Below are 13,241 nucleotides of genomic sequence, written 5' to 3'. Positions count from 1 at the left end.
CTTTACTTTCCCCCACTAGGGAATCATAGGGGGTCGATTGACATTGTCAAGAATTCTCTTTTAATATAGCTTTCCTTAATATACGCGCATTAAACACTTATCTTAACCTCCTGACTCCGACTTGGTTTTAACTTTCTAGTTAAATATGTAGGTATTTTACCAGGAGTGTTTCTGATAGCGGTCTCTCTCGATTAACTTTATATTACAGTAACCGAGTTACGGGTTATAATTGTGTCAACTGGTCCCCCCTACGATGGAGATAGAAAATTACAATATTATATAAGTCGCACACCACGTTCAAAATTAAATAGTATGACTAAAATAGTAGATCGAGTTTTTTCTTTGAAAACCTGAAAAATTCTGTATTAATAAAAGGTCTATCATCAATCACGTAGGTATTAAAGTTTTTTTTAACGTTTAGTACGAGTTCATACAATTCTCACATAAAAAAACAGTTTTAATGCATGAGGTGGTTAGGTTTCCAAAAAAATCTTGTAAGCGCGAACTAGAATATTTTCATTCAAGGAACAGCGCCATCTAGCACCCTAGACAGTCACACACTATAGTCTGTTTCTTTAGGTATTTAAAAGAATGTAAACAAGCCACAGTAAGTCTTTTATTGGGCATTTTTTTTTTCAAGTCAATTGAACTCCATGTGCCAAATTTTACAGAAGTTTTACTACGATGTATTACTTACTCAACGTGACAACAAAGTTGCTGTAATCGTGCTATTTTGTTAATAGGAATATATCGGGATGATTTCATTAATCAATTGTAATTTAGGTTTGCAATATTTGGTATTACTTCGCCCTAGTAAAGAACCTAAAACGAGATCGAATATTTAGCCATTTTAGGGCAGAAGAAAATATTATGCGACTAAATGAAATAGGATAAATCCAGAACGATGAAGGACAGATCAGTTTTATATTTGGCTGGTTAACTTAAAAGTACCCGACAATATAAAAACATATTGAGTTCGGGTCAAAATCAGACCCATGACGCGCCTGCATAAATGTTACAGCGCCACAGAGGTCAATCGCCACTGATATTATTTAGATATTTGTTTTATTTTATTTCATTTAATTCATAGGAAAACTTACAGCTAGAGTAACAAAATAGATTGCAAAATAGAAATAGTAAGCCAGTTACAAGTTTCCACAGGTAGAAACTGCATAAATATTGTCAAAATTTGAATGTCATTTACTTATTCTTGTATCACAAGACAGATTACACGTCTCATATTAATTATTCTGGAGTTTTTTCTGCTATAAGCCCTTTACATTTTATTTAAATTCCTAAAGACACAGACTATAACAGTCTTACCTCTCGATTAAAATGATGGTCTCTATAACAGTTCTTTCATCCCTCTTTTGGTTGAGATTATTAAAAAAAATCCGCATTCTAGACTCTAAACAAATGAATGTGCTAAACTTCCAAAAAATGTCTACAAACATTTTTTGTGAGAGCTGCTCCGTACAAAAATTTACTGTCTTATGTCATCATTCGACGCTGGGTATAAGATATATTATCTGGCACTTCGTAGCAAATGGGTAAACAGACCCAAAGGCCGATAACAGCCGTTCTTGCGTGGAAGTCATTATTATGTAGGTAGTTAGAAGCTACTTCATGTTATCACTACTAATCGATTCTGTTGGCGGTAGTTTTGTAGTTATCTTTAGCTTCGAACGGTATTAACTGACATAGATTTACTATAAAAAATACGCCTTTTTATAAGTAGCGCAGTTGATTAATCAGACTACTGTACCCCTAGTGTAATTAAATTCGATTTCGAAACGTGACGTACGCGTTTGCGTTTAGTCTCATTTTGTATTGGATTTAGAAAGAACGCGCCAAGCGGGACGTTTTGGAAACTCAAAATCCTATACAAAATGAGACTTAACGCAAACGCGTTCGTCACGTTATGATGTCGATCAAATTTACACTAGGGGTACTGAAGTGCAGTAGTTATCTTTATAGATGACAGCATGTTGTATATTATCAGACAATTGTTTCTGACGTTTTCAGAAATTATGTACAATTATACACATATAAACAATTATGAGACTGGCGTGCAGTATTTATGGAGTTAAACTTATTCATGGTAGGCTGGGAGAAAACTATAATTTTTTTCCAAGAAAATTATTTTTTTTTCATTACAATTACCTCCTCTTTGCTAGGTAACACTAGCCTAAATTGACGATTAAAACCGACTAGTGGGCTAGACTATTAAACGTCTATTACACGCAAGCACAAACTGCAGAAGGTCTGACTAAATTATAAGTAGTGGTTGCAGAAGGCATAAAAACGTCAAATACGGCATTGTCTGAATAAAAGATTTTCTTTGGCATTGTTCGTCATTGGTTTCCTGAGATGTATGAGTGGTGGGGATATTTTTCAGCGTAGGCAACTTCTGTACCCCTAGTGTAACTAAATTCGATTTCCAAACGTGACGTACGCGTTTGCGTTTAGTCTCATTTTGTATTGGATTTCGAAAGAGCGCGCCAAGCGGGACGTTTTGGAAACTCAAAATCCTATACAAAATGAGACTTAACTCAAACGCGTTCGTCACGTTATGATGTCGATCAAAGTTACACTAGGGGTACTGAAGTTAATAATTGTTTAAGTTTGGGTTCTAAGTTCGGTGTCGTTTTCAACTAAATCAAAGATGTAGACGAATTTCACATAAATCGGTTCAGCGGTTATCGATTCCCCATACAAAATTCTACCTCCCTTTTCACACCCCACCAAATATTTATAATATATAGATTCGGATGGCGACCGTAACATTGCTGTTACTGTGATATTGCTAAAGCGTTGAAGCGTTGACGGCGACGAAGCGGGGGCGATGTCAAGTCAATTTCCTTGAAAAATTGCGTTATCGTTGTTGCCACTACAGGTTAAGAATAAACAATATTGTCTGACAAAAATAAAAATAAAAACGCGACCAAAATCGAAATGATAAATATCAAGTGTCGTTGGAAATATTGAATCCAGATTTGATTTGATTTTGGATCAATATATTCCAAGATATAACAGCCCGCCATTTCTCCATAATGCAGCTTTTCGTATTTTCCAGCCGGCTAACCTTAAGGAGTCCACTGATTATCAGTTCGCCGGACGATATCGGCCTGTCAGTTATTCGCGATTGTCAGCTTTTGCGAATAACTGATAGGCTGATATCGTCCGGCGAACTGGTAATCAGTAGGCCCCTTTATGTTTTGTCCATTCAAGTCGCGATTAGAATGTTTAATCCGTCACTCATTTTATCATTGTGATTGACAGTGACATTGTCCATTTTCAGCTGTTGCTACGCTGCACTAGGAACGCTGCTGCAGTCGCAATGTAACCCTAAATGGTAGCCCAGCGAGCTGATTTTTAAATTTCGAGCGCTCGAATTCGTCACTCGAAAATCTGTGGAAAACAGCGAATTGATATTTTTAAAATATGAGCAATAGAAATTGGGAATCTAGTGGTATTGACCAGTGGTAGTTTTCAATTATAGTAGTAGAATTTAAATGCCTAGTAGTCGAGATAAATTAAAGGAAATTAGACGAAATCGAAAATCGGCCCCCAGGTAGGATGGGAAACGCAGACTTAATTTCACGACATGCAAACAATCATTTTAGGTCACAAAATCAACTATTAAATCCCTCTGAAGCCAGAAGTCTATTACTAATAGCACACCACCAAAGGTCATTCCCGAATAGAGATTTACCAATACAAAAGATATCTTCGTTTGCATATAGTTATTTCGCATCTCCGGGTCTCGGTTCGCTGGTTTTACTCGTTCATGTGACTATGAGAATGTCGTTGGCACCTATGCAAATGACTATGTTGTCATGACACGTTTTGTTGGCTGGAGAAAATTAATGCATGCCAACGACATTCTATATGGACAGAGTTTCGAACTGGAGTAAGCTTTTTTCTCAAACACAAACGTTTACTACGAGTAGCTCGTCATCATCTTCCTCGAGTTTGTCCCGGTATTTTGCCACGGCTCATGGGAGCTTGGAGTCCGCTTGGCAACCAATCCCAAGAATTGGCGTAGGCACTAGTTTTTACGAAAGCGACTGACATCTGACCTTCCAACCCAGAGGGTAAAATTGGCTTTATAAAACCGGACTAATCCCAATAATAATTAATAATAATAATAATTAATTAATAATTGGGATTAGATTAGTCCACCTCACGATGTTTTCTATTTTGGTTTCCATCTTTAGACTACCTTGTTACTATAAGATTTAATTTTTCTCATTGTATTTTTTATATGAACTTATATTCTTTACATTAATTATTAGTAACTATAAGACATATAATTGTTTAGATGTCTATTGTTTCCCTATTAGGTTTCCCTTACCATAAATTGAGTTGCTCTGCGATATCTGTAAAAAAAATGGTACAATTATTTTTGTACGCTTATATACAATTTAAAACTGATATTTCATCGTGATTGTGAAACTGTACCTAAAATTATTGAAAAAAAAAATCAGTATTTAGTTGCTGAAATAGATGATTTCGTACCGTACAGAATTAATATACTTATATACTAGACGCAGGTAATTTTGCCTGCGTGGGATATTAATAATAGTAATGGCTCGTTCAGCGACTACGTCTATGTATGTAGCTCTGCCAGTTTAGAGTTTTTAGAGTTTATGTTTAAAGTTTTAGACTGAGTTACTTGTCAGTAGATATATACAGTATATAACGAACGTATACGTTGTTTACCATATTTAAATGAAAATAGAGAAATAAGACATGTCCATACGTTTTGTGTATCGTTGGGCTCGGAAACTGGGATGATTGCCGGGAAATGGAGCATGCAGGAGTGACGGGCTATCAGAATGCACACGCCAGATCAAGGCCGGGGCAACGTGGGCTAAATTATGAAAGTTCATTTATTGAAATGAAACAGGCGATCCTAACAGTGGAAGGAATGGTTTTAGATCAGTATTTTAAATTTTTTTCTTTCATTCTAGTTTTAAAATCAAAGCTCAGTTTTTATTTTGCTTTTACAAAAAAAAAAGTCTGTAAATTCGATAGGTACAAAAAAGTCACAAAAATATGTATATACCACCTTATTGCCCATATATTAAGGTGTATACATATTTTTGACAAAGGATATTTATTATTTTGAAAAAAGATAACTTATAAAATATACCCACTTAAGCCCTAACGCCAATGACCAACGCCGCCGACGCCAAACCCTTCCTAACGCCAATGACCTTCGATCTGAATCCCTTAGTTTTCTAATGTTTTTTTTGTAGCTTATCATATTAACAGCACCGGCTGTAAGCAGAATAGTGTCACATATTTACTTTGAAGTTCATTGTCTTCGAGATATTTGGCATCAAAATTGAACAATTTTAGGCCAAAAAACTGGTTTACTAGCCATAACTTTTGTATTAATTAGTTTAAAATTAAAATCTCTGACCACTTTTTAGAGACATCGAAGACGAACTCAAATATGTAGATTTCGTACATGGAAAATCCTTCATAGCAATCGAGTAACGAAAAAAATATTGTTTTATACAATGCTTAAAAAAAAGTGTTTATTTCTATCAAAATCCGGCAGACCAGAATGGAGATAAAAGATTAAACAACCGATAGCCGTTTGTCTTAGAATTCTATCTATAGTGCAAATGTAGGAGTAACGACTCAAAACTAGTCAAAAATCGATGTAAACCGCCGGGAGCCCGTTAACTAACTTCATTTGAAGTGGAATATCGTATGTATTGTTTATAATATTTGTGGGTCATTTTTTCCTCATGTTACGAGAATAGTAGGTTCGATGTTAATATGTATAACTTTCGGCATTAACCTAGCTAGAAATAAAACAAGGGTAGGTAATAACCACACTGCATAATGCGATACAATCAAACACATTAAAGAGAAAAACCATTACTTTCGACAGTAAACGTAAATACCTGTCACTTTATTATTTACCCCTATTTCATCTAGATAAGCTTCGCGCGGGTCGAGTATCGAATGAAAATTCTTTTTATGGCTTCTATAGACCAGTCGATGAAGTTAATTTTAATACATACAATATCTTAAGAATACTACTTATAAGGTAAATCTAAAATAACACTAAAATAGCCTCTACGCTATAGTACTAAAAACCCTGGCAGCATCTCCTCGCTGGATTCTTCTTCTTCTCTCGTATCGAGGCAACCCTAAAAAATGGATGCCCAGAAAGCAGCGGTGCTGATAGCCCGGACTGTGGCATCTCTCAGGTTAGATTCAGAGCTGGAATGCGGGGACGCGGGGCAATCCAGCAGGTGCGCCATGGTTTGCGGTGCCTTGTCGCAAGAATTTTGAATAGAGTAACTTCAAAGCAGTTCCCTTTCGATCATGCTCTGCTTACAACGACCAGGATTATTATACTCATACGTTGAGCGCAAATCTATCAGCTCTTCGGTCTCCTATGGTATATCTGTCTTTTGGATGGATACTTAAAGAAACTCAAAGCTGTGGAGCCCCACGGGCTTTGGAAAACTAGGGCTTAGCACACCGACAAAAATCTCACCCGTTCCGGTATTAAGGAAATACATTTTTCCGTCATGACATTTCGTTCGGTAGCTCAAAAATAAACTTGAATGTTCGTTCATATTCAATTAATGATTCACACCAGATGCACTGCAACATCTTTTAATACGTTTCTTTTTTGGAAATAAAATTTACATGACATGACTTGGAAATATAATTATTTTTTTATGACAATATAACATTCATTTGATTCGATACTGATTCGATGTACCAACATCTATCACATTTTAAAAGCAAATTAAACTGAAAGTTTTAACAAAAACATCCTTCTTTGAATGGAGTAAGACCCAATTTATATTCCGTCGTTTAAACTCGTAGAGTACTTAGAAATTTAATAGATTGAAGCGTGGCGGGTGCTTGTTAAAAGTTACATACAATAACATTGTGATGCTTGATTGTTCGCCTGGTTTCAAAACCTCGTAAATCTCAATTGCGCAAAAATAGACTTTAATATGTAAAGCATTAGGTTCATTTTTAACAGGCGAAGAGTTTTAATTCATGAATTTCTGGGTTTAGAAATGGAATTCAACAATCGAGTTTACTAAATATTATTAAATTTTCCTGAAACTTCGCTGAGTCATAACAATTAAAACGTTTTACAACTTTATGAGTCACATGAACCCGTCGCCAAAATCTCACTCCCATACAATCGAAGTTGCGCTCTCATTTTAAAACGACATTCTTTAGAGGAAAGAGGATAGCCGATCCTTCATACAAACGTAGTCACTATTTCCCTCTCTGGATATTTACATTTTGGAATATATTTTTACATAATTTGATGTATATTAACCTTAGCTATGCCCCTACGTTTGAATTTTTTAGATTTTAGTATTATTATAAAAATTAGGAGCGAAAAACAGATTTCATACACCATTTTAAAAGCTTCCCAACTTCTATAATACCTGAATAAAAATTGAAAAAAATCAATTGGTTTGATTTTTTTCATAGCTGTTGTTAATATATAATAAATTGTGTCAAAATATTTTCAATAATGTTAATATCCAGATAGGAGAATGAGGATTACGTTTGTATGAAAAGGTGCTTTTGCGGGTCCTCCACTTTCGTCTTAAATTATATTTATAAATGAACATGGTTTTATTTTTTTTATCATAGTTTTTTTTGTGTAATTTGATATTTAGAGACAGTATACATCTCTAATAAAGTATTTATTATTTCATCGATTCCATATTTGTAATTGTTTTTTTTTTTTTTAATTTTTATTGTTTGTAAAAATGGACATGTAAAAGTGCCCCTGTGGCCTATTTGCTGAATAAATGTTTGATATTTGATAAATGAACATGATACAGGTATACATTGCTAGAAAATAAAGCGACTAGAAATTTGGTATAAAGAACTTTTACTTGCTCTAATTTCTTTGTGTAACAATAATCTAGGAATGAAATATGAATGTTCATGGTATATAAATATCTTCTATAAATTAGAGCGTAATAGCATAAGAGGAGCTCTAAAGACATGCTGGAGTCATTTTTGCAGACACCTTATTACCTAATGTAATCGCAAGCAAAAAAAGATTTTTTGTACGATAAAAACTAAATATCCCTAACATTTGTTTTGTTTGTTTTGCTACTTTGTTTTACTTGGGACTTAGTCTATTTGTGTAATAATGTCCTATAATATTTATTATTATTATTTATTAGATTGCAACTGGGTCAAAATTATTCTCGTTATCTTGTTTTTTGTCCCCAAAAAATGTGAGAGTGTAGCTTTTTGTATGAGATGAAAATTCTTTTTATTTTTTTCTCATGTAAATTATAATGTACAGCTAGATAGACATGCAATACTCAATTTTTATTTTTACATATTTATTTGATAGTAAACACAAATACAAGCGTAACGGAGTGGTCAGAAACAATACAACGAAAAAGAATTTTGACCCAACTAAGCCAACATCAAGAAAATCATTAATCTCAATCCTTACTAACAGATGTCAAACTTATCTGAAGTAATTGAGTTCGTGACTTTCAGAAGTTGTATGTAACTTTAAATTGAGCAGCCAATTATTGGTACACTTTGCTCTTTGGAAAAAATGAGTATATTTCTTTGGTACTGATTCAATTGAAAACTTCTTACTTTAAACGATCACCGTCACTGAAACTTAATGAAAATTTATCTTTTTAAAATTAAAGCATTCACTGTAATAATAATTTTAGAACCTATTATGTAGGTAGGGCCTTAACAAATATTTAGAATGCTCATACGGCATTACCCATATAAAAAGGAGGCATGGATTGATCCTATATCCTGGATTTCAAAAATCTTACAAACGATATACCGGGTGTTTCCTGTAATACGAGCAAATAATTAAATCATATATTGTACTCCTAAAACGATATAACTTTTGATTAACACCTTTTAAAAATTACGATATCTTTAGATTTTATCTTTTTCATACAAATTTAATATTATTTTCAATGTACGCTGACATCAGTGTCTTTGACGTTTCTTGTCATGCTTTAAACCTAACAAAATTCGCAACACATTGCGTCTTAGAATTAACTTCAATGTGTAATAAAAATTAAGACATAAGTAAAACACGTTTATTAGATATAATTAAAAAATAAAATAAATTACAATCATTCAAAATACTTAAAAACTAGGGAATACATTCATTATAAATTAAACTTAACCTAAACTAAACCCTAAAAACTATTCGAACAACCCACCCCGCATCGTTCCCGGCGCAAAGGTGCCCATTACGCTTGCCGCGTTTCCACGTTGAACCGCGATGGACAATCTCTGCGCCAGGAACGACCCGGAGCGAGGGTCAAGACATAAGTTATTTTTAAAAGTCGCTGAACAAATGTTGGTGAGTTTGAGGAGTACAGCCTACAGTTTAATTTATTGCTCTTGTTACAGGAAAGACCCAGTATTGGTAGTAGTAGCAATGAGATTTGAAATAGAGGTGGAGTGTCAAAGAAAATTTTGTAATCTCAGTAAATTTACTGCCATCTTTCCACACATGATTAAAACTTTTAGAACGCCATTTGCTTTTGATCCTTATTCTTTCAAAAAGTGGCGCCATCTTACCGGGCATCGCCTAAAGGTTGTGGCGCCATCGCTCGAAACGATCCCGCCATACATTTGGCCTTTCATCTAATAGATGGCGCCACTTTTTGATATTTAACATATTGAACACATATCAGTAAAAGAATAAGGATCAAAGTCGAAAGACGACAGTAAATTTACTGTGGCTACAAAGTTTTCTTTGATAATCCACTTATGTAATATTTCAAATTCTCTTTGGTAGTAGGCAATTAGAGTTTTGGTTTCTGTGAAAACAGTATTTATAACATAAATACGAGGTATTTTTTAAGGTCAAGCCTTTAACGCGAACTTATGAATTATGGATTAACTTGTCGGAAAGCATAATTATTTTATTTCAAAAAACCTCGTTGTCGAAAAAAGTCGGACGTCCAGTAGGTACCTACGTCGGGCGGGGGTTTAGGAGGTGTATTCTGATTTCAATAACACGATATGAATTTGATTTGGTTTTATTATAGATTATGATCTCTCCGTCTCAAAAGTTTCTTCAACCAGAAACGTCAGTTTTGACACTGACAGATTATATCTATAACAAATCCAGATCAAATTCATAATTGGTTTTTACAATTAGAATACACTCCAGTCCTAGTGGGCACTTGAAGCTTTTCGTTCTATTATTTTATCCTTAAACCATGTGTGGGCGACGCACCTTTTTAGAAGATGTTTACTTTTTATACTTTTTTATATTTTTGAATTCTATTGTTTTATTGTTGGTTTATATTCTTTTTTACATTCTGTTTATATGTGCATTCTTCTTCGGGACGTCGAATACCAGTGACATCGTCAGAAACGGACCTTCTGTCACGAACTAGCTGGGATAAGGCCGTGAGATTGTCAGAGCATTTTTGGCACCGCTGGTTGAAAGAGTACCTACCAACACTAATACCCAGACGTGGTCGAGGTGAGGTTCCCCAGATTGCAGTCGGTGACTTGGTGCTCATTGCGGACGGCAATACTCCTAGAGGTTCCTGGCCCCGTGGACGCATCACAGCTGTTTTCCCTGGCCCTGATGGTATCACACGAGTTGCGGACGTGCACACCCTGGGAGGCATTTTGCGGCGGCCCCTGCGGAAGCTGGTGAAGCTGCCTCTTTAATAAAAAAGGGGGGCAATGTGGGCGACGCACCTTTTTAGAAGATGTTTACTTTTTATACTTTTTTATATTTTTGAATTCTATTGTTTTATTGTTGGTTTATGTTCTTTTTTACATTCTGTTTATTTGTGCATTCTTCTTCTTGTTTCCATCCAATAAAGTACTATCAATGAACCAGCGCATTTTAACATTAATACCATGAAGCTGATTCTATATTGGCAATTTGATATGGTTTTTATCTCAATTCATTTGGTTTTGACTCTGAGTCGTGAAAAATCTCACGTGAATACTATGAGTGATTCAGTATGATCCGCTAAGGCTGATTTCGCTCACGGTCGAGATCGTATCAAAACAAGATGAAAACTATATCAAGTTGCAAAAACAGGATCGGCCCATTTAAATGGAATGATGTAATAAATTGTACCCACCCCCCGCAGGCTGGGCTTTAGAACGAAATTGAAACAGCTTAATCAATTTGTTTCATTCTTACAACGGCTTATTTAAGATAGATTTCATTAATTAATGATTTCTTTTATAGGCTACCTGACTTAATATTAAAAAGGAAAATTTACAACGGCTATTTTTATTTAGGGACGTGCTTGTATTTATACCTTGGATATATTTTTATGCAATTTTCACTTTTTTACATTTGCCTAGATATCATATTAAATTGGCATAAAACGGCTTTAAAATTACGCTTAATATGACATTTTTCTCCGTTTTCTTATGCAAATCTATTTTCAGTAGTCTCCTTCTAAAATACTCCTATACTATAACCATTGTCAATAATGAACTCTCATTCATCAGTCAAAACTGACTCGAATCCCGCTCAAGTCGACAATTAAGCTGAATTTTTCACCGAATCAATGCATGCATTCCTATAGCTGAGCGTTTCCTCTTTTTCCGTTTTTTATGTGACCTTTTTTGACACTTTTGTATTATTTATAGTCAAGATCGCGAGCCCTGTTCATCCTTATAAGAGAAAAAAAAGTGTCCCAAAATTTCCATACAGTTTTCACTTTCCTTTGTGTTATCGCCATACAACTCTGGGTCATTATTTTATCACATTAGGATCGAAAGAGACTGATCGTGCTGCTGAATAGAAATAACACAAAATTTATGAAAAAATACAAAATTAATGAAAGCGGCATATTTTTAAGAAACGCTTAGCTAATGCGAGCGCGTCAGGGCTACATCCGCGAAAATCGAAGTTCACCCTTTACCAGGCTAAGGGAGATATATTTCCCACATACGGCACTTCAAACTTGTGTTCTATTTTCGATGAGTAAGACTGACATTCGATTTTCATTTTTGAACTATCAGCCTGATAAAGGGTTAATTGCGGACATTTTTCTATGTCACTGTAATTACGTCTTAATGAGAGTGAAAGAGAAAGATCCCCGCAATTTACGAATTTCGGTTGTCGCGCTAGGCCCCCAGGTACCCGATTTGGGTGAGTGGGGCGACTCGGATTAAAAAAAAAATTATGGTTTTGAACTCGTTTTGATATCGAAGATCGCTCACACTAATTAATACATGCAACATGAAGCGAAAGTTTTGCGTGAGATGCGCGCCAATCACTAAGATGATTGTCAAGTCGTATCAAAAACAGTTCAAATCAACATATTGTTAAATTAAAATCGACTTCAAGTGAGCTCTTGTTTTCGGCAAATCCTCTGACGTCGTAATCTATTTAAAAAAAAAAACAGAAATAATTCATTATCAGGAAACATACACCTAATTAATTATATGTCATGTTAGAGAGTAAACGTCATATTGACGACACAACAGTTTTTTTGCTGCGTCATAAATATTATTCAATACGAGGTATTAGCTATGTTTATTTTTGAACAAACAAATATACACGTTGTTAAGTATATATGTATATATATATTAGACAATTTGTGTGAGAATGTCCTATAATAATATTCATATTTGTCCTATAATATTTATTTATAATTTAAATGACTAGGTTAGCTTGAAATTATACATTTTGCTACGTTACCTATTCTGGTGTAGGATTTTACAGATAGCCAGGGAACCGCCGAAATACCACACCCTTCGGCCAGAAGTCTCAGACTCTCAAATCGCAACATCACAACAATAATTACAAGTATGCTTATTGCTTAACCAAAAGCTATTACTCATTTTGCGATCTCAGCCTAAGTCACTCTGATGTGGAAAGCGTTTGGAATCGAAATTGGATTGAACGCGACTTCATCAAAGCTCGATAGCAATCGATACGGTCAAGCCTTCATTAGTGAAATTGTCGATGCATTGCAGGTATAAACAGCTTTGAACCGGATTCTGAATTTTTTTACGAGAATGATGGGTAATATCGTGGCATCCATTACATACCGATCAAATGTGAAATGTCGTTATAGATGGTGACATTTACGAAGACGCGTGCTTTGACTCGTATGGTTTTGTTATTAAAAGTTAGATTTGAAAAATCTGCGCGTCAAACTGTTTATTAATGAAAGTATAGTCCTCCTCGCCGTATCCGACGACGGCGACTCCTTCAACTGTTTTTATTCGGA

General features: G+C 34.8%; 1 protein-coding gene across 6 annotated transcripts in view; it reads right to left on the bottom strand.

Moving 5' to 3' along the window:
* Positions 1 to 13,241, bottom strand: part of LOC133529451 (5-hydroxytryptamine receptor 1-like) — a 165,754-nt gene that overhangs the window by 121,186 nt on the left and 31,327 nt on the right. For 4 of the 6 annotated variants that reach the window (XM_061867163.1, XM_061867161.1, XM_061867158.1 and 1 more), the window contains exon 2: positions 4,358 to 4,382. The exons of the other annotated variants lie outside the window; for them this stretch is intronic. The gene's annotated coding sequence lies outside the window, so the exon portion shown is untranslated. The remainder of the gene's footprint in view (positions 1 to 4,357; positions 4,383 to 13,241) is intronic. 6 annotated transcript variants of the gene reach the window in all.

The sequence above is a fragment of the Cydia pomonella genome, chromosome 21 (genome assembly GCF_033807575.1).
Source record: "Cydia pomonella isolate Wapato2018A chromosome 21, ilCydPomo1, whole genome shotgun sequence".
NCBI classification, from domain to species: domain Eukaryota; kingdom Metazoa; phylum Arthropoda; class Insecta; order Lepidoptera; family Tortricidae; genus Cydia; species Cydia pomonella.
The sequence above is the reverse complement of the archived record's forward strand: the minus strand, read 5'-3'. Positions and strand labels throughout refer to the sequence as shown.